This window comes from Mesoplodon densirostris, chromosome 4, assembly GCF_025265405.1.
Source record: "Mesoplodon densirostris isolate mMesDen1 chromosome 4, mMesDen1 primary haplotype, whole genome shotgun sequence".
NCBI lineage: Eukaryota > Metazoa > Chordata > Mammalia > Artiodactyla > Ziphiidae > Mesoplodon > Mesoplodon densirostris.
The window spans coordinates 107309209-107334084 of NC_082664.1; the positions used below are offsets into that span (position 1 = coordinate 107309209).

General features: G+C 42.8%; 1 protein-coding gene across 1 annotated transcript in view; it reads right to left on the reverse strand.

Annotated features, from left to right (window-relative positions):
* The window catches only part of LOC132488566 (protein FAM169B-like), an 85266-nt gene extending 70004 nt beyond the window's left edge, over window positions 1-15262 (reverse strand). Inside the window, 1 exon segment of the mRNA XM_060096893.1 lies at window positions 15213-15262. The gene's annotated coding sequence lies outside the window, so the exon portion shown is untranslated.
* Between the last annotated feature and the right edge of the window lie 9614 nt (window positions 15263-24876).

Consider the following 24876-nt stretch of genomic DNA (forward strand, 5'->3'; position numbering starts at 1 on the left):
CATCAAACAAGAAGTGTCTGAACCCAGGTGTTTTGCACACCCACGGTGGTAGGGTAGTGCTTAAAGGGAGAAGATTTCCAAATGCCACCTCAATGGCTCAGAATTCAGCACCAGGAATTCATCAGGGTCCCTGACTTCCAGAGAGGCACGCACTTCAAAGCTGCCTGCTTTAAGAAAATTCAGTACTCACAAATGCAAACTTCATCCTGACCCTCCAAAAGCATTCACCACAGGATGCCTTAAAACTGAGAACTACTCTTAAAGTATGATTACATTTAGTTTTTTTTAAGAGGGCCAAAGAATCCTACGTTCCTGACTTCCCTTGTTTCATGCATTTTCACACATATATTCTGTGGAACACTAGCTTCACAAGATATGCTGTGGAAGGAGCTTTCTGAGGCCAGCAAGTTTGGAAAAGGGGACCTGCTGTGATGCTCAGAGCTCACTGCTGGGGGTTGTGTGTGCCTATCAGCAATCTGGACATTTAGAAACCCTGCAGCAATGAGATTTGATTAATCCAGCATTTACTTCCCAAACTTATTTAACTAGGGACCCCCGTCCGAGAACACTGATGGACAGATGACAAACAATATCTTAGAGAAGAGTGCTTTGACATAATATCAGGGTAAGAGGACCCATCACTATCAGACAGATAGCAAATATGCAAATACATGGAGCTCAAGGACCACAGGCAAGGGGGCCGTGGTGTCAGCAGAACAATCCTCCACATAGAGGAGAAGAGAACAGAAGGTGAAGCAAATACACACTTGGATATTTTTGTTGGTTTCTGAAGAGCATCTGATTGCCAAAATATTCTTAGCAAAGAATTGAAAAAAATGTTGGAAGACAGAATGTAGAAAATGTTAGAATTTCTGAGCAGATGAGCAAAGTTGTCAGGGAACGGAGGAAGCGCTAGGAGAGGTCTGCAGGTGGTGGCAGGGTAGGTTTCATTACTGGTAACTGACAGGGAGCCTGTTGCTCTGTTATCACAGATTTAGTACTGGCCAACTTGCAGCTTGTCATTGCCTTGGCTGAGAATAAATCACTTGTCCCAAATCTAAGATGGTAAAATATGCAGATGACTTTGTGTGCCACCCACACAAAGATTTATGTAATCCTAATTGCTTTTAATATGAAGGTCTCATAATCTGAGCATTGGTGCATCTTACCCTTAGGCAAATGATACAAAGATTAAACTATTTTTCCCCCTGAATCATTCAAAAGGATATGAAGTGGGTCTGAAACATACTGTTCCTTTTGCATTCAAAGAGGTGTCACATTTGGGGACAAATGTGGAGCCCTATTTGGGGCAGACAGGAGGAAATAGCATCTCAAATGTCTGCTTCCTCATGAATGGTAACAGAAGAGGGGTCCTCATCTGATACAGCTGCAGGAAGCTCAGGCCTGCCTTGCCCCTGAACTTGAGCTCCTCCATCCCATGTGGTCATCATTACGGTGCCCTATTTGTCTAACCTTTACCAGAAGGAAGAGAGCTTTGGCACATACTCAGAGGAACATGGAGAGCCTGACTCTTTGCATCCTGAATTTAACTGACCAGGAACTTGTAAAAATATCAAATCCCAGTGTCAGTAACACCACCGCAAGATGTGGTGGTCCTGAAGCTGGTGGGAAAAGGCTGGGCGGGGTGGGGGTGGGGGGGCAGTTGGCCAGCAAGGAAGCAGAGCCCTAAACCACACAGCACACGAGAGGAAGAAAAATAACTCATCACCATAATGTTTTACCCATTAGTCACAGAATAACGTTTCTCAGAACTTACCCCAAAACTGTGGTTGTTAATGGACTTTATAAACTTTCATCCAGAAATCACATCCCTATATGTCCATCTATGACACTGCTAACAATAATATTTCTAAAGAGGACAAAAAGTAGGTCTCTATCTGGCATGCTCAGCCCTGTGCAAAGCAACAAGGAGAGCTGAAAGTAGACTAGTCCTCAGTCTCCATGACCCAATTCTAGATTAAGCTGGTGCCCCCTGTTTAAGCACTCAGCCTCATCACCCGGAACACCCCACGTGGAGAATGAATGGAGAAGAATGGGATTACCTTAAACCTAGACAATGAGTCGCTTAGGGAAAGTGTAGTTACTTCCCAATATCTGGAAATGTGTTGAGAAAGCTACATTTTATAAGGGCACTGGTCTCTTCTGTGTAAAACTGAAAAGTAGATGAAGAAGTACCTGCCGAATAGAAATATTTGCATCCACGTTAGTACCAGCCCAGTTTTAAATTGAAGACATATAAAAGGAAGTTAACATTCTGCCTTCTGTGGATAAACAAAGTTTCTCAAGTACTAGTTGGGAGAGAAAGCATTAGAAAAATAGTGATATGTTCTCACATTAAAATGTACCCTTTTATACCTTACATTTGTACAGTATTTTGCAGATAACAAAAGGGCTGTCACACTTCCTCAACCCTTTGAAGTCAAGAAAGAACAAAGAACTGACCCCATTTTTCAGAAGTGGAAACATTCTCAAAAATGGAAACTTAGTAATGGGGCTGAGATTCAAACCCAGATTTTGAGATTTCCAGAAGTACTTTCACCAATTTGTGTACTTACTAATTTATATTGTGTCAAGGAGCACACATTGTGTACCAGCACCAAAAGGCAGCTAGTGCTCAGTATAGTACTGTTTAAAATACCTGCCTTTTTAAGGCTGAATAATACTCCGTTATATATATACATACACCCCATTTTGCTTATCCATTCATCTGTTGATGTTCACTTGGATTGCTTCCACCTTTTGGCTATTGTGAATAATGCTGCCATGAATATAGATCTAGAAATATCTCTTCTAGTCCCCGCTTTCACATCTTTTGGGGATATACCCAGAAGTGGAATTGCTGGATCATACGGTAGTTCTATGTTTTATTTTCTGAAGAATTGCCATACCCCACAGTGGCTGCACCATTTTACACCAGCAATGCACAAAGGTTCCCATTTCTCCACATTCTCACCCAACACTTGTCATTTTCTGCTTTTTCTGATAACAGCCATCCAAATGGATGTGAAGTGGTATCTCACTGTGGTTTTGATTTGTATTTCCCTAATGGTTAGTGATGTTCAGCATCTTTTCACGTGCTTACTGGCCATTTGTGTGTCTTTGGAGAAATGTCTATTAACTCTTTTGCCCACATATTAATAACTTGTAACAACTAGTTTAAAAGCTTGTAAGAATTAGAATGACATGAATTCACAAAGAGGTAAGTGGCGAGGCTGATGTGGTCTAAATGGGCTACCTACACAGGACTCAGCACAGCACCTGCATCACAGGGCAATGATGCCACCTCTGCCCACTGTCCATCTGAGCCACACTCCCAAGAAAGAGGCAGAAGCTGGGAGGCGGCAGCAGTGAAAAGAGGACAGACTGAGTGTGCATTGTCATTTAAGGCTCGGGGGAAAAAAACTACTTTTTAAAAAATATAATATATATATTTTTAAATATAATAATAGTAGTAATAGTAAAATATAATAATAGTAGTAATAGTACTGTAGTAGTGGCGGTGGTAGTAGTAGTAGTAGTAGTAGTAGTAGTAGTAGTAATACCCTGAGGTTTCTATGATACCTGCTCCCAGGGTCCCTGCCCAAGGGTGACCTTAGCTTAGACAAAGGTCTTCCTGATACCCTACGGTCCTGGAAAGAGGTCTAATCAGACCCTGATCACATTCAATACCAACACCACAGCAAAGGCTTGAAAAAACTTTCTGCTATAAAGCTATTTTATAAATGTATAATATAAAACAATCATGGTCATCATTTAGGAACTTTCCTACTATTGCCAGACACTGTGCTAAGTGCTAGTCGATACAGTGGTGAAAAAGCAGAAGTGGCCTCTGCTCTTATAGAACTTACCACCTGGGCGGGAGACATAAAAACAGTTAATACCCCCATGGCATGGAGGGAGGCGAGTGACAAGGGAGGTGGGAGACAGGACAGGATGACCAGCGAAGGTCTCTCTAAGGAGGTAACCTTTAAGCAGAAGGACTGAAGAATAAAATGTTCGCCTCATGCAGAGCAAGATCAAGAGCCACCCAGACTGAAGGAACAGCCCCTGCAGGAGGAAGAAAGGAGCGGAGGGAGTCCAAGCGCTCAAGGGTGGCCAGTGTGCCTGCAGCATGGCTGGCCAAGGGGAGAAGAGCAAGGTCACAGGAAGCAGGCAGACAGGGGCTAGAGTAATAGGACGCTGGCCAAGTTCCGACTTCAGGTTTCAAGAAGAATGCAGTAGGAGGATGCTGAAGGGTCCCCAGTGGGGCATGAAAACTGGAGTGTGTGTTTGCTGCCTCCTCCAGATCACACTGCAGCAGGAATCCGAACCAGGGGCAGTGCAGGTTGAGTCAAGTGATGATGATGGCTTAGACTAATGATGGCAGTTTAGATGATGAGAAGGAGATGGCAGGCTTGAGCTGGATGTTAGCAGTGGACATGGCAGAACCTGCTGCTAGATGGATGTGTGAGGTGAGGGGCCAAGCTGACTTTCTACTTTAACCCCTCCACTTCATGTAAGTCAATGAAATTCAACTAGTAGCTTTCATATTGTGACATTTATAAACTAACATTGGAAACAGTCTAATTTCTGTTAAGATCCTAGCTCTTTCCAAAGGGGGAAGTTGATGAACCTGCCAACAGAAGAATAAGATGTACATTAGTCAAAAATACTATTTTCCTTGAGGTATTACAAACTGAACCAGTATAAAAACACAGATGAAGCACCCACAAAATGATGCCACCTCATCGGACCTCCCCAACATCAGGCCACATAGAGAGTGAGGTTTGGGCACGAGGGAAAGAGCTTTGGGGTCATTCAGACCTGATTTCAAAAATCTCTAACATATGATGAAATAAACTGCCACAAAAGGGCATAAACTATAGACTCAGACCCATAAAGACTGCAGATATTGAAATTATCTAATACAGAAGATAGAGATAGGAAATATGTTTAAAGAACTTTAAATAGGGAATATAAAGGGCCAAGATTTTCTAAATTGTCCCATAACATTCTAGAGGGAAAGAAAGTAGAGCTTCTAGAAATTTATGTCTGAAATAGCCAATGAACAGAAAATAGATCTGAAGAAATTACCCAGAAATGCAGCACAGAAAGACAGAACAAGTGTAAAACATGAAAGGCAGGTTAAGAGAGATGGAGAATAGAATGATAAGGTCTACCAACAATGTAATTGAAGTTCCAGAAGGAGAAAAAATAGTAAGGGAGAGTCAAGATTTGATGAAATTTGTTTGAAATTTTTCCTGGATTAATGAAAGATACCTGCCCTCTGACTTTGGGATCCCAACCAACCCCAAAGGAAGAAAAATAAAGAAAACTCCCCTCCTAAACACACTGTGGTCAAGCTGCAAAACAACAAACATTGGGTTGGCCAAAAAGTTCCTTCAGTTTTTAAGTAAAAATAAAAGACACATTTTTCATTTTCACCAAGAAATATATTGAACAACCTAAACACTGTTTTGTTCCACTACCTTCTGCCATTTTTCAGGCGACTTCATAATTCCATCTTCCCAAAATTTTTTATCTTTTTGAGCAAAGAACTGTTCCAGGTGCCTTTTACAGTCTTCCAGGGAATTGAAACTTTCCATTAAGAGAATTTTGTAAAAACCGAAATAAATGGAAATCTAAAGGCGCAGTGTCTGGTGAACACAGCAGATGAATCAGAACTTCCCAGCCAAGCAGTAACAGTTTTTGCCTGGTCATCAGAGAAACATGTGGTCTTGCGTTATCCTGATGGAAGATTATGCATTTTCTTTTGACTAATTCCATATGCTTTTCATCGAGTGCTGATTTCAGTTGGTCTACTTGGGAGCAGTACTTGTTGGAATCCATCATTTGGTTTTCCAGAAGGAGCTCATAATAGAGGACTCCCTTCCAATCCCACCATATACACAACATCATCTTCTTTGGATGAAGACCGACCTTTGGTGTGGTTGATGGTGGTTCATTTCGCTTGCCCCACAGTCTCTTCCATTCCACGTTATTGTACAGTATCCACTTTTCATCGCCCGTCACAATTTGTTTTAAAAACCGGAATGCTTTCGTTACATTTAAGTAGAGAATCACATGTGGAAATACTGTCAAGAAGGTTTTTTTCCGCTTAACTTATGTGGAACCCAAACATCAAAGCCATTAACATAACCAGGCTGGTGCAAATAATTTTCAATGCTTGATTTGGATATTTTGAGTATGTAAGCTAACTCCCAGCATGGTATAATGTTGATTGTTCTTAATTAGTGGCTCGATTTGATCACTATTGACTTCAATTGATCTACCCGACTGTGGAGCATCATCCAGTGAGAAATTTCCAGCACGAAACTTCACCAACCACTTTTGACACGTTCAATCAGTCACAGCACCTTCTCCATACATTGCACAAATATTTTTTTGTGTTTCAGTTGCTTTTTTACCTTTCTTGAAATAATAAAGCATAATATGCTGAAAATGTTGCTTTTTTCTTCCATCTTCGATATTAAAATGGCTATACAAAAATTCACCAATTTTGATAAGTTTTTTTAAATGCATGCTGATATGACAGCTGTCACAATACAATCTAACAAAATTGTTTCAAATGAAGTTAAAGCCAACTAAGCGCTACTAGAGCCATTGTACGGAAAACACTGAATGACCCTTTTCACCAACCCAATACAAAAAGATGACCATGAAAGCAGCCAGAAGGGAAAGGCACATCCTCCCAATAGAAGGACAGCTTCATTGACAGCTGCCTTCTCAACAGCAACTATGGAAGCCAGGAGACAATGGAAGAACATTTTTAAAGTGCGAAAGGAAAATAACTTTCACCCTCCATCCAGCAGAACTAATTTCCAACAATGAGGGTGAAATAAAAAACATTTTAGAAAAACAAAACCTGAGTTTACTACTAGCAGATCCTCCCTAAAGTTATTTCTAAAGGATGCCTATTATCAAGGGAAAGGAAATTGACCTCAAGCAGAAATCAGTCAAGAAGGAATGGGAGGGACTTCCCTCAAGGCTCAGTCGTTAAGAATCCGCCTGCCAATGCAGGGGACATGGGTTCGAGCCCTGGTCTGGGAAGATCCCACATGCCACGGAGCAACTAAGCCCGTGTGCCACAACTACTGAGCCTGCGCTCTAGAGCCCATGAGCCACAACTACTGAGCCTGCGTGCCACAACTACTGCAGTCCACGTACCTAGAGCCTGTGCTCCACAACAAAGAGAAGCCACCGTAAATGAGAAGCCCACACACTGCAACAAAGAGTAGCCCCCGCTTGCCGCAACTAAAGAAAGCCCACACACAGCAATGAAGACCCAACACAGCCAAAAATTAAATAACTAAATGTATTTTAAAGAAAAAAAGAAGAAGAAGGAATGGGAGCAAAGAAAATGAGAAACATGTGTATAAAACCCAAGCCAATGCCGACCATACAAAACAAAAACTTCTAATTTAAGGAGATGTAAAAAAAAAATCATAACAGAACTAAGGTGCTACATAACACACAGCACAGAAATTGGGAAGGAAGTAATTTGAGTGAAGGCATTTCAAGGCCCATATATGATTCCAGAGAAAGTTTAAAACTGATTAATTTCAGAATTAATTAGAATTAACATGCACATTAAAATGTCTAAGTTAGCCCCTAAAAGAATAGAAACATAGATATTAAATTTCAAAATAGGAGAGAGAAAAAAATGGAATTAGGGCCAGGGTGGGGGAAATCTCAATTTAAAAAAAGGCAAGAAATGAAAACAAGATGATCTGTCAATATTCATATTTAATTCTTATGATTAAAAACATATTTGTCAAATTTCACAATTTGTTTGGAACCACAAAAGACCCCGAATAGCCAAACCCATCTTGAGACAGAAAAACAGAGCAGGAGGAATCAGGATCCCTGACTTCAGACTATATTACAAAGCTACAGTAATCGAGACAGTATGGTACTGGCACAAAAACAGAAATATAGATCAATGGAACAGGATAGAAAGCTCAGAGATAAACCCACACACATATGGTCACCTTATCTTTGATGAAGGAGGCAAGAATATACAATGGAGAAAAGACAGCTTCTTCAATAAGTGGTGCTGGGAAAACTAGACAGCTACATGTAAAAGAACGAAATTAGAACACCTGCTAACACCATACACAAAAATAAACTCAAAATGGATTAAAGACCTAAATGTAAGTCCAGAAACTATAAAACTCTTAGAAGAAACCATAGGCAGAACACTCCATGACATAAATCACAGTAAAATCCTTTTTGACCCACCTCCTAGACAAATGGAAATAAAAACAAAAATAAAGAAATGGGACCTAATGAAACTTAAAATCTTTTGCACAGCAAAGGAAACCATAAACAAGATGAAAAGAATGGGAAAAACCTCAGAATGAGAGAAAATATTTGCCAAAGAAGCAACGGACAAAGGATTAATCTCCAAAATATACAAGCAGCTCATGCAGCTCAATATCAAAAAAGCAAACAACCCAATCCAAAAATGGGCAGAAGACCTAAATAGACATTTCTCCAAAGAAGATATACAGATTGCCAACAAACACCTGAAAGGATGCTCAACATCACAAATCAGTAGAGAAATGCAAGTCAAAACTACAATGAGGTATCACCTCACACCAGTCAGGATGGCCATCATCAAAAAATCTACAAACAATAAATGCTGGAGAGGGTGTGGAGAAAGGGAACCCTCTCGCACTGTTGGTGGGAATGTAAATTGATAGAGCCACTATAGAGAACAGTATGGAGGTTCCTTAAAAAACTAAAAATAGAGCTACCATATGACCCAGCAATCCCACTACTGGGCATATACCCTGAGAAAACTATAATTCAAAAAGAGTCATGTTCCAAAATGTTCATTGCAGCTCTATTTACAATAGCCAGGAGATGGAAGCAACCTAAGTGTCCATTGATAGATGAATGGATAAAGAAGATGTGGCACATATATACAATGGAATATTACTCAGCCATAAAAAGAAATGAAGCTGAGTTATTTGTAGTGAGGTGGATGGACCTAGAGTCTGTCATACAGAGTGAAGTAAGTCAGAAAGAGAAAAACAAATACCGTATGCTAACACATATATATGCAATCTAAAAAAACAAAAAAAAACAAAAAAAACAAACATGGCTCTGAAGAAGCTAGGGGCAGGACAGGAATAAAAATGCAGACATAGAGAACGGGATTGAGGACGGGGGGGAGGCAGAAGGGTAAACTGGGACAAAGTGAGAGAGAGGCATGGACATATATACACTACCAAATGTAAAATATATAGCTAGTGGGACGCATAACACAGGGAGATCAGCTCAGTGCTTTGTGTCCACCTAGAGGGGTGGGATAGGGAGCGTGGGAGGGAGACGCAAGAGGGAGGAGATATGGAGATATATGTATATATATAGCTGATTCACTTTGTTATACAGCAGAAACTAACACACCATTGTAAAGCAATTATACTCCAGTAAAGATGTTTTAAAAAAAAATATTCGCCAACAAGTAACTAGACTATGCTTTTGCACAAGGACAGATTTTTATTAGTGTTTTTACCAAGCATTTTTGAATATTTTAATAATATTTTTACTCAGTTATCATGTATTCTGAAGAAACACAGAGCAATTCTTTTCCTTCTGCATAGCTTACAAAAATGTTTTTCCAGGACGTTCTTAATAGCCCAAACGTGGGCAACACACATGCATTAAAGAAATCACTTGCTGGAAAACATAGGTCAAAATGAACAACCGAGTATAATTCACTGTTTGAGCCTATATGCCTCTCTCCACATACATACACTCACCAAGCCTGGTCCACTAAGCAGCATTTCACAGAGCACAGTGGGCGGGGAAACAGCACTGTGAGCAGAAGTCTCTGCAATGATGGCGTCCCCACAGCTTTGACTTCTCAAGCACTTACCACTGAATGAAACACTCAGGGACTCCAATTAGGGGTTATTTCAGCAAAATGCACTGAGTAAATGAATACAGCTTTCTCTCTGTCAGTGGAACTTGCGAGTAGTGGTTAGAGACTCGGTTTCCAAGAAAAACACATTTGTCTTAATTTCTGCAAGACAAGGAAACCAAGCAATCTAGGAGGGTTTGGGCCTTGGGAGCCCCCAACACACACATGGTCAGAAGCTTCCCCTCTGCCCTCCCCAGGAGCCCCCAGCCCTCAGCCTCAGGCCATTCCCAGTGGCCCCCGTGGCTGCCCAGATTCAGAGGAGCAAAGAAGCATCAAAATGAGTCTGTGCCTCAACAGATAATAGGCACTGGTTTAAGCAGGAAGCGAAGCCACTGCCTGGGCACAGGGAATGCAAAGGGTCTGCCGTGAAAGGGTTCCGAGTGGTCCAGAGAGGCAGGGAGAGAGACATGCCTGGATTTCGACAGACAGTGGCCTTTGGATACACATGCTGTGTGTCCCACCCCCACTGAAGGTTGCTGATCGTTGGCCTTGGAAAAGGAAACACCCACAACAGAGGATGGGTGCACTAAAAGGCATGGAATTTGTAAACCACAGCTGTTACATCCTAACAAACGTTATTCAAAGGCCCCGGATCTTCAGTTGCTACTGACAGTCACTGAACCCCCACAATAACCCTGACTTTAAAAGTCACGTGACACCAGGGGCATCTGACCAACAAGTATGCTTGAATTTTGCCCTAAAATTGCTTTCTATACCACACAACACAGCAGAAAACACAGCCCTTTTCTATAATCCTCTGTTTGGAATTTCCCAGAGCTGAGCTACAAATAAGAATGTCATCAGAGGAGCCAGGAGCCAGCTGCTGTCAGGAACCCAGCTAAGGCCAGTCAGCCGGTCACCAGACTAGGGTTTCAAAGGTCAGAAAGACAACACCTCAGTGCCCACTCCCTTCCCACTGCCCAGCCCGAGTCCTGGACGCCTGGTCATTCACTCCATCCTGCCAGGCCACGGCAGGAGCCGGAGGTCAGGACACCAGCCATCTCTGGCCTGGCCTAGTATAGCAGAGATCCCTGTTTAATACAGACATAATACACCCCTTGATGTCTAGAGGTGGGGGTGAACAACGACCATCTATAGGATGGATTCCATTATATGGCAAAGAATCACAACCAACACACAGGGGACATACAAAATGCCCAAGCCATTAGGAGGACCCACTGAGGACCAGGCCTTCCCAAGAAGAGTGGGACCCCTAGAAAGACATTTCCCAGGGGATGCGCTGACCAGTGGCACTCAACCCCAGGGGTGGCAAGCCAGCTTGAATCACCCCACATCCTAAAACACACAATCTGCAAAATCCTCCCAGCAACCCTTCCTGTAGCCAGGGAACCAACAAAGGTCTTCACCAGCACCTGAAAGGAAATGATTCCTCCATCCAAAGGTCACAGGTCTCCGACCATGTGCCAGCGGCGAGCAGGGCACTAGGATAGAAAGATCAGTAAGGGTCCTGCCCTCAGTAGGATTACAGTCTGGTTACAGTGACAGGAAGTAACTGACAAACTTCATGGCCGAGTGGAGTTTTAGAGACCATCTTATCCTTTCCCCTCCCTCCTGATGAAGGAATGGAGACTCACCTGGGGCACAAAAGCACTTAGTGACAGGAGTCCCAGTGCCCAGCCCAGCCCTCTGTCATAACCCCAGTGAGGCCCTGCCCCTCAGGAACTGAGATTCCTCCAAGTTGCCAGGTCCCTGTTCCTCTAAGAGGACACTTCTACACCTTGAACTAGAGAAGATCCAAAATGGCTGATGAATATTTGATTTTTTTTTGAAGTGTTATGTTAACATGAGGTCGTCTCTGAGGAGCTAGCTCATGGATTATCACCTTCCTGAGCCTCCACTTCGGTTTGGGGCAGGGGGAAGGGGGGCGCACATCACCCTCATTTTAAGTCCCTTTCTCTGGGGAGTCAGACCACCACCACCACCAATCACCCCCCAATTGAAATCCCAGCACTACCACTTACTAGCCAGGTGACCTTAGGCAAGTGACTATATCTCTGTGCCTCAGCTTCTTCATCAGTAAAATGGGATAATAATAGTATCTACATTTACTATTTACTATGAGGATCAATTAAGGTAACGCTTAGAAGGGGTTTAAGAGCAATACTCGGCAGGCAGAAAAGTGCTCCTAAGGGTTAGTTTACTAAAAGTGTCTTCAAGTCTCCTCCACCAAAAACGCAAGGGAAAAGCCACCTCCCCACACTCATACCACCATCTCAAGCTCAGCCTTCTCCCTCTTCTTGTCCCTGAAACATCAGCTATGCTTGACCCCCTTCAGGGTCATGTGACATGCCGACCCCCTTCTCTTCTGGCCTCTCCCTCTCCCTGACCCTCCTTCTGAGCCCATGCAGTCAGCACCTGCCTAGGCCTCCCTCAACCCCAGGCCCTGCCCCCATGCGCTTCTTTTCTTTTCAGTCTCTCCTCCTTGGGTCTCAACATCAGGTTCTCAGAGCTTCTCCCTCCCTGAGCCTCCCACCCTGAGGGCTGTGCCCTCAGCTCCTCCCCACCTCCCATCTCCCAGGAGATGCCCGCGCCATGCCTCCAACTGCTGTGCTCCTTCCACTCAGCAACAGGGGTCCCCAACAGGGCCCCAAAAGGGCCAGCACTGGCCTTTCTAGATTCCTCCTCTGCTCCAGCGTCAGTCTTCCAGTGTCTCCAACGGGAAGCTACTGAAACATTCTGAAGTCACTGTGTTTAGACTGCATCATAGTTTCCCCCTCCCAGAGTCAGTTTCTTTAGTGGCATCACCACTGTCCCAACCCAAGCTTTGGAGTCATCTGGATTTTCCTCCTTGCTTGCTAGCTTTCCTGTCTATAAAGTTCTGCTTGTATTACCACTGCAAACTGTCTGGCACCTAACTTTTCAATATTGGAACACTAAACTGACTTCCTAAATGGAGATCATAAAACAAGTAATTCTCACAGACGCTTTCATTTGCTGTGTAAACAGAAGGGGGGGGCAAAATAAAGGGCCTTCTCTGAGTCTACTCAAAATTTCACAAGGGGCCCAGCAGTCCGCTCTGATGAACACAAGGTCTCATCTAATCCTTATGAGGCAGGTCAAGACCTTATTTTATAGATGAGGGAACTTCAAGGTAAAGGATGAGAGGAGTAACAGAACTGGGTCGTGTCTGACTTTCTTCTTCCTTTCTCCTATACTCCAAGCTGAAATGACAGCAACTGATGGTCTGGTGGAACCTAAGACGGTCTTCAGTATCAGGGAAATTAAAAATACATACAGACTCAGAGAGAGAGAGAGAGAGAACGTGTGTGTAGCCCTGGGGTATGTTTTGAATTATTGAGGGTACCCCCGCCCAGACACACCAATATTGAGGAACCTCATCTAGATACAGAAGCAACTCCCACAGGAACGCCATATGCCCTTTCCCTACCTTTTAGTGCTAGAACTAAGTGGGGACCGGGACACAGCCTTACCTGAAAGCACAATGCTCAGTTTCACGCTTCCTTGCTAAAAGAAAAAGGATTCCCACGTAGGCATGGTTGGCTGAAACCCTTTTTGGAAATGGGCTATCAAAGCTCAGGCATCGATTCAGCTATGTAAAACTCCCATCCATTAGAATCTAGCACATGTGGAAATGATTAATGTGCAACTGCTGTGTGTCATCTGGGCCATCAGCAACCATGAAAGCCACAGCAAACGCCGACATAAATACAGGAAAATCCTGAAACCGTTTAGGCCAACTACACTTTTCCAGAAGATGAAATTACCATTACTTTTCCCATTAAAACAGTAAAGCTGGGTAGAATAAGCACAGCTCTAAGGCACTAGTTGGGAGGAACTTTCTGACTCATGGTACCACTCTGAGGGGGAGGGGAATGGAGGAAGCTAAACTGAGCAGCTTTGTGTGCAGACCAGCTAAGTGTTTAAAATATATGAGGTATTTCTGTACAGTAAGTCCCGAGGTGGGCAAAGTCTTCTCCGTTTTGCAGGTGAGGAAGGTGATAGCAAAAGAGCAAGTCACTTTTTCTTCTTGCCCCAGTTCTCAAACAATAAACTGGCAACAGCACTCACTATTAACCAACTTTCCAGAAAGGACCACAGAAAAATAAAAAACGAAATAGTACTTCTCCCTCTAAAACTAGAGACAAAACCCTTTCTCAATCTCTAGACCAATGAAAACTTTGACGAGGAATGTAAGTAATTCATACAAGTGGCAGTGGCCACCTTCTCTCCTTAACTCCCTCACTTGAAATCGGGAAAAACAACTCAAAGTCACAGTTTTTGAATGCAGGTCACAATAACAAGTAATCCGCCGCCGTTGGCTTCTAATAAAAGGCAGAGGAGCCTCTGTAAGACTGAATTTTTCCTTAGAGATGAGTGGTGGGAGAAAGTGGCCAATCTGCTGTTTGACTGCACGTGGGCGCAGGGCTGTAGCGAGGCCCGGACTGGACGTGAGCACCCAGCCAAGGGGCCCTACGTGCCTCGGGTCCCCGGGGGAACAAAGGAAAGATGCAGGTGGGAAAGAGGCACTTTCTCAGCATCAAAGGCCCCTATGCCTGCTCCCATCCAAATACTCCTTCCTTTGCAGGACTGCTGGAAACTCTTTCAGGGATCTGTCCCACGTGCTTTCAAATTCAGAAGTCTCACGGTTTCGCCCGGTTCTCCGGAGAGGGGGCAGGCATGGGACGCGAGGGAGGTGGCGGGCTCCCGGGCGGGCCCGCAAACCCAGGCTCCCCTGCTGGCCTGCAGGGCCCGGGGCGGCACGCCCGCCGCGCACCAGGCCGGGGGCCAGAACTGGCAGTCCCCGAACAGGGGCAACAGGGGCACCCGCCGTCCCCCGAGCTGCTTTACCGAACCCTCCCCACCGTGCGCTTCCCATTTCACAGACAAGACCACCAAGGCTAAGGGAAGGCAGGGAGCTCGCCAGGCCAGGCCATCGGGTCCCGGCTGCCGGGGGCCCTATGGACGGCAGGGAGGGCGGTGACCGAGACCCCTAGGGGGTTGCCCCTCCCGGGGGTGGTCTCGCCCCTGACATCTCGGGCCGCCCACTATCTCGTTCCCTGGCGGCAACAGGTGCGCGGCTCGCGGCGCCCTGGCGCCGATTCCGGGGAAAGTTTCCCTGGCCGCGGCGCGCTGTTTACAGTCTCGTTTTGCAGCGCGGGGGCCCGGAGCGTTCAGGCCAGCCCAGCCATTGAAACCCGACACGTGGGGTGGGGCCCGCGCGGCAGACCGCGAGGGAAGCGGGCAGGCTCCGGGCCGGCCTGGCCCCAGCTCCCCTTACCTGCAGTACTGCCCGCAGCCTCCGCCTCCATGCTCCCGCTTTCTGGGCGCCCAGCCCCGCCCCGCCCCTCTGCCCCGCCCGCTGCCCCGCCCCGCCCCGGCCCCCTCCTCCAGGAACGCCCCCGCACCAGCACCGAGGCTGCCCAGCCCGCGCCCCGGTGTTTTCCCTGCCCCCCCTCCCCCCGCCACCAGCGCCGGGCCACCGCCCTGCGGTCGTCGCTAGCGACCCCTGCTCCCTGTAGACAGTTTCCAAAGCGAGCTCACCACTTCCGATGAGTAGTGAGTAGTTAGTATTTCTCTAACTACTCCTGTTGGAAGAGAAACCATTCGCAGCCCCACGCCCTCGCCAGCGCCCCTCGGCCTGGCACCCCACTCTCTACGCCCCTTCCCACTTCCTTCTATTATTTCTGTTTCTATGGGCAAGAATCGCTTGTATAATCCCTTTCCGAAAACGTATACAGTTGAAAACTAGCTCAAAGACAATGAATGGTCCCCATAATGCAGCGCCCCCAGTAATCTATTCTGCCCATTTTTTCAGTCTTTTCCGTTTTTTTCCTAACAACTGTAAAGTGCTTTTTCTGATAACTAATACCTTTTTTTTATGAAATGTTCAAGCTTTTACTCACTTGAAGTAGCAAAATTCAATGAGAAGCAATTGTTTCTCTACTATTTCTTTTTGGCCTGTTTCAAGGTGGTTTTTACAGGGGAGGGGGGAGCAGGGGTAGTTTTAAAATGCCAATGTCCTTGGAACCCAAAGGCCTGTCAGCTGGCACCTACCCTCTTTGGTTGGCAGCTCTGAAGTTTGCCCTTCTGGACCGGCTCCCTCAGAGCTGCATCCTCAGCCCTTCTGATTCTCTGCCCCCAGGATGGGTGTAGAATTCATTTGCCTGCTCTCTCCCTGTACCCCAGGACACAGTGGCTCAGGGGAGCCTCTCAGCTACTCCCCACCATGCAACCTCACCTTTGAAGCAACCCACCTGAGGAAGACCAGGACACCCCCAAGCAGAGGAAGAAAAATGGTCCCAGTTTCACTTCCATGGCACATTGCTGCAGTATTTACTGTGTCCGGAGCTGGAGGCTCCCCTTAGAGCTGAAACAGGAGGGAAGCGGGCAGGGCACAGCATTTGAAAGAATGACATAGCCTGAGGACATGACATAAACTGATTAGAACCAAATGGGCCCAAGATGGCAGACAGGTCCACTTCCACCAGAACCTGAGGCTCAGTATACACTCACTGTAACACATCTGCAAGCTAAATGACACATCCACAGGTGCCATGACAGTTCCAAGGCCTACCATGGAGTGTGTTTGCCTATGGAGTGTGTTTCTCTCTAAATAAGTCCACTTCTTACCTATCACTTTGTCTCTCACTGAATTCTTTCCACGATGAGACATTAAGAACCTGAGCTTCATTAAGTACTGAAACCAGGGGTGTGATCTCAGTTGGAAGACCATGGGTTTCGGCCGGGTTTGAGTCCTGGCCACGTGGGTTCAAGTTCCAATCTGAGGTGCATGTTTTCAGAGCCACCCTTAGTCATCTCTTGGAAGTGTGAGATTTCATTTTCTACAGTGATAAAAACACAAAGCTCCTTGGGTAATAGCATTCCAGACACTTAACTCCTCCAAACACCTTATTTTCATTCAACACATATTTGTTAGCTTCCTACTATGTGCCCTATATGTTCTAGATTCTAGGGATTCAGCAGTGAACAAAATGGACAAAACCTTGCCTTCATGGAGGTTACTTTCTGGGCAGGAGTGGGCAGGAGATAAAGAGAACATAATAGTATGTTAAATAACAGCTAAGGAAAAAAATAAAACAGAGAAACGGGATGGGAGGAGGCTTTTATAATTTTAAATAAAGTGTTCATTGTAAGCCTTGTTGAAAGGATGACATTTGAGGAAAAACATGAAGAAAATGAAAAGGCTAAACATGTGGGAAGGGAAAATGGCCAAGGCTACAGCAAGTACAAAGGTCCTGAGGTGGAAGGAAATCTCTTTTTTGTGCCTTTTTGGAGCCCCTGATAATCGAGGGTGCTACTTAAGCTGTTGGCACATAGGGCTAAAGATTTATTAATCTCTGCTGCAAAACATAATTGTTCAAAGGCCTTGATACATTTTTTTTAAATTACTCACACGGTACATGAATACATACATGTTCCTTTTAAAAAAAGAAAGAGACAGCAATATACTGAAAAGTTCCTTGCTTCTCAGCTGCTTATTCAATTCCTGTCCCAAAGTCAGAACTTAGTCAAATACTTCCTCTTTTCCTTTATAGTTTCTGAGCTTTCTTTCTTACTTGGGTAGGCTGAAACCACCCCCAAATTAGAAATAAACCCTTCTACTTTTGCTTTCAGTGTTTATACTGTTCTGGTCTTTAGATTTGGACTTAAATCCAACTAGATGGACTTCCCTGGGGGTCCAGTGGTTAAGACTCTTCGTTTCCATTGAAGGGGGTGCGGGCTTGATCCCTGGCCGGGGAACAAAAATCCCACATGCCACATGGCGTGGCCAACAAATAAAAATAAATCCAAATAGAATTTATTTATGTATACTGCATAAGGAATAGATCTCACTATAGCCAATTATCCCCACACCATCAAATGGTCCATTCTTTCCTCCATTAATTTGAGTTACTTCCTTAACCATATTTTAAATCCTTATATACATTATGGCTCTTGTTTTATTGCCCTATTCCTACAATACCACACTATTTGAATGACCACAGCTTCATCATATAGTTGGAAATATAGGAGGACATACCACCCTCATCAAATATTGGAACCAACTAATTAAGGATATTGAGGTTTCACTGAGATTGTTTCTAGTTTTAAACATTAATTTGCAGAATATTAACATCTTTAAAGTTTTGAGTCCCCTCCCATCAAAGAACATAGCACACCTTGGTTTAGTCAGGTCTTTTCTTTTTTTCTTTTTTCTTTTTTTTTAAACATCTTTATTGGGGTACAATTGCTTTACAATGTTGTGTTAGTTTCTGCTGTATAACAAAGTGTATCAGCTATATGCACACATATATCCCCATATTCCCTCCGTCTTGCACCACCCTCCCACCCTCCCTGTCCCATCCTTCTAGGTGGTCACAAAGCACCGAGCTGCTCTCCCTGTGCTATGCTGCTGCTTCCCACTAGCTATCTATTTTACGTTTGGTAGTGTATATATGTCAGTGCTACTCTCTCACTTCGTCCCAGCTTACCCTTCCCCCTGCCACCATGTCCTCAATTCCATTTTGTACATCTGCATCTTTATTCCTGTCCTAACCCTAGGTTCATCACAACCATTTTTTTCAGATTCCATATATATGTGTTAGCATACGGTATTTGTTTTTCTCTTTCTGACTTACTTCACTCTGTGTGACAGACTCTAGGTCCATTCACCTCATTACAAATAACTCAATATCATTTCTTTTTATGGCTGAGTAAATATTCCATTGCATATATGTGCCATCTCTTCTTTATCCATTCGTCTGTCGATGGACATTTAGGCTGTGTCCATGTCCTGGCTATTGTAAATAGAGCTGCAATGAACATTGTGGTACATGTCTCTTTTTGAATTATGGTTCTGTCAGGGTATATGAACAGTAGTAGGATTGCTGGGTCATATGGTACTTCTATTTTTAGTTTTTTAAGGAACCTCCATACTGTTCTCCATAGTGGCTGTATCAGTTTACATTCCCACCACAGCACAGAGGGTTCCCTTTTCTCCACACCCTCTCCAGCATTTATTGTTTGTAGTTTTTTTTTCAGGGTGTCCACCTTTAATTTAATTTAATTTTATTTTTTTAACATCTTTATTGGAGTATAATTGCTTTACAATGGTGTGTTAGTTTCTGTTTTATAGCATAGTGAATCAGCTATACATATACATATATCCCCATATCTCCTCCCTCTTGAGTCTCTCTCCCACCCTCCCTATCCCACCCATCTAGGTGGTCACAAAGCACTGAGGTGATCTCCCTGTGCTATGCGGCTCCTTCCCACTAGCTATCTATTTTACATTTGGTAGTGTATGTATGTTCATGCCACTCTCTCACTTCATCCCAACTTACCCTTCCCACTCCCCATGTCCTCAAGGCCATTCTCTACGTCTGCATATTTATTCCTGTCTGCCCCTAGGTTTATCAGAACCATTTTTTTTAGGTTGCATATATATGTGTTAGCATACGGTATTTGTTTTTCTTTTTCTGACTTACTTCACTCTGTATGACAGAATCTATGTCCATCCACCTCACTACAAATAACTCAATTTCGTTTCTTTTTATGGCTGAGTAATATTCCATTGTATATATGTGCCACATCTTTTCTTTCTTTTTTTTTTTTTTAATGGCTGCATTGGGTCTTCGCTGCTGCATGTGGGCTTTCTCTAATTGCAGCAAGTGGGGGATACTCTTTGTTGTGGTGCGCAGGCTTCTCGTTGCAGTGGCTTTTCTTGTTGTGGAGCATGGGCGCTAGGTGTGCGGGCTTCAGTAGTTGTAGCTTGTGGGCTCTAGAGCACAGGCTCAGGAGTTGTGGTGCATGGGCTTAGCTGCTCCGCAGCATGTGGTATCTTCCCGGACCAGGGCTCGAACCTGTGTTCCCTGCATTGGCAGATGGATTCTTAACCATTATGCCACATCTTCTTCATCCATTCATCTGTCGATGGACACTTTACAGATTTTTTTATGATGGCCACACTGACCAGTGTGAGGTGATACCTCATTGTGGTTTTGATTTGCATTTCTCTAATAATTAGTGATGTTGAGCATCCTTTCATCTGTTTGTTGGCAATCTGTATATCTTCTTTGGAGAAATGTCTATTTAGGTCTTCCACCCATTTTTGGATTGGGTTGTTGGTTTTTTTGATATTGAGCTGCATGAGCTGCTTGTATATTTTGGACATTAATCCTTTGTCCGTTGTTTCATTTGCAGATATTTTCTCCCACTCTGAGGGTTGTCTTTTCGTCTTGTTTATAGTTTCCTTTGCTGTGCAAAAGCTTTTAAGTTTCATTAGTTACCATTTCTTTATTTTTGTTTTTATTTCCATTTCTCTAGGAGGTGGGTCAAAAAGGATCTTGCTGTGATTTATGTCACAGAGTGTTCTGCCTATGTTTTCCTCTAAGAGTTTGATAGTGTCTGGCCTTACATTTAGGTCTTTAATCCATTTTGAGTTTATTTTTGTGTATGGTGTTAGGGAGTGTTCTAATTTCATTCTTTTACATGTAGCTGTCCTGGTTTCCCAGCATGACTTATTGAAGAGGCTGTCTTTTCTCCATTGTATACTCTTGCCTCCTTTATCAAATATATGGTGACCATATGTGTGTGGGTTTATCTCTGGGCTTTCTATCCTGTTCCATTGATCTATGTTTCTGTTTTTGTGCCAGTACCATACTGTCTTGATTACTGTAGCTTTGTAGTATAGTCTGAAGTCCAGGAGCCTGAGTCCTCCAGCTCCGTTTTTCTTTTTCAAGATTGCTTTGGCTCTTCGGGGTCTTTTGTGTTTCCATACAAATTGTGCAATTTTTTGTTCTAATTCTGTGAAAAATTCTACTGGTAATTTGATAGGCATTGCATTGAATCTGTAGATTGCTTTGGGTAGTACAGTCATTTTCACAATGTTGATTCTTCCAATCCAAGGACATGGTATATCTCTCCATCTGTTTGTATCATCTTTAATTTCTTTCATCAGTGTCTTATAGTTTTCTGCATTCAGGTCTTTTGTCTCCTTAGGTAGGTTTATTCCTATTTATTTTATTCTTTTTCTTGCAATGGTAAATAGGAGCGTTCCCTCAATTTATCTTTCAGATTATTCATCATTACTGTATAGGAATGCAAGAGATTTCTGTGCATCAATTTTGTAACCTGCAACTTTACCAAAATCATTGATTAGTTCTAGTAGTTTTCTGGTAGCATCTTTAGGATTCTCTATGTATAGTATCATGTCACCTGCAAACAGTGACAATTTTACTTCTTTTCCGATTTGGATTCCTTTTATTTCTTTTTCTTCTCTGATTGCCATGGCTTAAAACTTTCAAAACTATGTTGAATAATAGTAGTGAGAGTGGGCCACCTTGTCTTGTTCCTGATCTTAGTGGAAATGTTTCAGTTTTTCATCATTGAGAATGAGGTTGGCTGTGGGTTTGTCATATATGGCCTTTATTATGTTGAAGTAGGTCCCCTCTAAGCCCACTTTCTGGAGAGTTTTTATCATAAATGGGTGTTGAATTTTGTCACAAGCTTTTTCTGCATCTATTGAGATGATCATATGGTTTTTATCCTTCAGTTTATTAATATGGTGTATCACATTGATTGATTTGCATATATTGAAGAATCTTCGCATTCCTGGGATAAACCCCACTTGATCACGGTGTATGATCCTTTTTATGTACTGTTGGATTCTGTTTGCTAGTATTTTGTTGGGGATTTTTGCATCGATGTTCATCAGTGATATTGTCCTGTAGTTTTCTTTTTTTGTGATATCTTTATCTGGTTTTGGTATCAGCGTGATCATGGTCTCGTAGAATGAGTTTGGGAGTGTTCCTCCCTCTCTATATTTTGGAAGAGTTTGAGAAGGATAGGTGTTAGCTCTTCTCTAAATGTTTGATAGAATTCAACTGTGAAGCCATCTGGTCCTGGGTTTTTGTTTGTTGGAAGATTTTTAATCACAGTCTCAATTTCAGTGCTTGCGATTGTTCTGTTTATATTTTCCATTTCTCCCTGGTTCAGTCTTGGAAGATTGTACTTTTCTAAGAATTTGTCCATTTCTTCCAGGTTGTCCATTTTATTGGCATATAGTTGCCTGTAGTAGTCTCTCATGATCCTCTGTGTTTCTGCAGTGTCAGCTGTTACTTCTCCTTTTTCATTTCTAATTCTGTTGATTTGAGTCTTCTCCCTTTTTTTCTTGATGCGTCTGGCTAATGGTTTATCAATTTGTTTATCATCTCAAAGAACCAGCTCTTAGTTTTATTGATCTTTGCTATTGTTTCCTTCATTTTTTTTCATTTATTTCTGATCTGATCTTTGCGATTTCCTTCTTTCTGCTAACTTTGGGGGTTTTTTTTATTCTTCATTCTCTAATTGCTTTACGTGTAAGGTTAAGTTGTTTATTTGAGAGTTTTCTTGTTTCTTGAGGTAGGATTGTATTGCTATAGACTTCCTTCTTAGAACAGCTTTTGCTGCATCCCATAGGTTTTGGGTCATTGTGTTTTCATTGTCATTTGTTTCTAGGTATTTTTTGATTTCATCTTTGATTTCTTCAGTTCTCTCCTGATTATTTAGTAGCGTATTGTTTAGCCTCCATGTATTTGTGTTTTTTACAGTTTTTTTCCTGTAATTGATATCTAGTTGCATAGCGCTGTGGTCAGAAAAGATACTTGATACAATTTCAATTTTCTTAAATTTACCGAGGCTTGACCCAAGACATGATCTATCCTGGAGAATGTTCCATGAGCACTTGAGAAGAAAGTGTATTCTGTTGTTTTTGGATGGAATGTTCTATAAATATCATTTAAGTCTGTATTCTGTTGTTTTTGGATGGAATATCCTATAAATATCAATTAAGTCCATCTTGCTTAATGTATCATTTAAACCTTGTGTTTCCTTATTTATTTTCATTTGGACGATCTGTCCATTGGTGAAAGTGGGGTGTTAAAGTCCCCTACTACTTTTGTGTTACTGTCAATTTCCCCTTTTATAGTTGTTAGCATTTGCCTAATGTATTAAGGTGCTCCTATGTGGCCTGCATAAATATTAACAATTCTTATATCTTCTTCTTGGATTGATCCTTTGATCATTATGTAGTGTCCTTCTTTGTATCTTGTAATAGTCTTTATTATAAAGTCTAGTCTGATATAAGTATTCCTACTCCAGCTTTCTTTTGATTTCCATTTGCATGGAATATCTTTTTCCATCCCCTCACTTTTAGTCTGTATGTGTCCCTAGGTCTGAAGTGGGTCTCTTGTAGACAACATATATATTGGTCTTGTTTTTGTACCCATTCACCCAGTCTGCGTCTTTTGGTGGGAGCATTTAATCCATTTACATTTAAGGTAATTATCAATATTTATGTTCCGATTACCATTTTCTTAATTGTGGGTTTGTTTTTGTATGTTTTTTCCTTCTTTTGTGTTTCCTGACTAGAGAAGTTCCTTTAGCATTTGTTGTAAAGCTGGTTTGTTCGTGCTGAATTCTCTTATTGTTTGCTTGTCTGTAAAGGTTTTAATTTCTCTGTCGAATCTAAATGAGATCCTTGCTGGGTAGAGTAATCTTGGTTGTAGGTCTTTCCCTTTCATCACTTTATTTATTTATTTGTTTGTTTGTTTAACATCTTTATTGGAGTATAATTGCTTTACAATGGTGTGTTATTTTCTGCTTTATAACAAAGTGAATCAGCTATCCTTTCATCACTTTAAATATGTCCTGCCACTCCCTCTGGCTTGTAGAGTTTCTGCTGAAAGATCAGCTGTTAACCTTACAGGGGTTTCCTTGTATGTTATTTGTTTCTTTTCCCTTGCCTGCTTTTAATACTTTTTTCTTCATATTTAATTTTTTATAGTTTGATTAATGTGTGTTTTGGCGTGTTTCTCCTTAGATTTATCCTGTATGGGACTCTCTGTGCTTCCTGGACTTGATTGACTATTTCATTTCCCATGTTAGGGAAGTTTTTGACTATAATCTCTTCAAATATGTTCTCAGACCCTTTCTTTTTTTCTTCTTCTTCTGGGACCCCTATAATTTGAATGTTGGTGTGTTTAATGTTGTCCCAGAGGTCTCTGAGACTGTCCTCAATTCTTTTCATTCTTTTTTCTTTATTTTGTTCTGCAGTAATTATTTCCACTATTTTATCTTCCAGGTCACTTATCCATTCTTCTGCCTCTGTTATTCTGCTATTGATACCTTCTAGAGAATTTTTAATTTCATTTATTGTGTTGTTCATCATTGTTTGTTTGCTGTTTAGTTCCTCTAGGTTCTTGTTAAACCTTTCTTGTATTTTCTCCATTCTATTCCCAAGATTTTGGATCATCTTTACTATAATTACTCTGAATTCTTTTTCAGGTAGACTGCCTATTTCCTCTTCATTTGTTTGTTCTGGTGGGTTTTTACCTTGCTCCTTCATCTGCTGCATATTTCTCTGTCTTCTCATTTTAACTTACTTAGTGTGTTTGGGGTCTCCTTTCCGCATGCTTCAAGTTCATAGTTCTTGTTATTTTTGGTGTCTGCCCCCGGTGGGTGAGGTTTTTTCAGTGGCTTGTGTAGGCTTCCTGGTAGTGGGGACTGGTGCCTGTGTTCTGGTGGGTGGGGCTGTATCTTGTTCTTCTGGTGGGCAAGTCCACTTCTGGTGGTGGGTTTTGGGGTGTCTGTGAACTTGATATGACTTTAGGCAGCTTCTCTGCTAATGGGTGTGGTTGTGCTCTTGTCTTGCTAGTTGTTTGGCAGGGGGTATCCAGCACTGGTTCTTGCTGGCCGTTGGGTGGAGCTGGGTCTTAGCGTTGAGATAGAGATCTCTGGGAGAGCTCCCGCTGATTGATATTACGTGGGGATGGGAGGTCTCTGGTGTCCAATGTCCTGTCCTCTCCCACCTCAGAGGCTGAGGCCTGACAGCCAGCCAAAGCACCAAGAACCCCTTTTAAGTAGAGATGAATTGGAGTCTTTCTTTGATAGTAGGTAGTCTT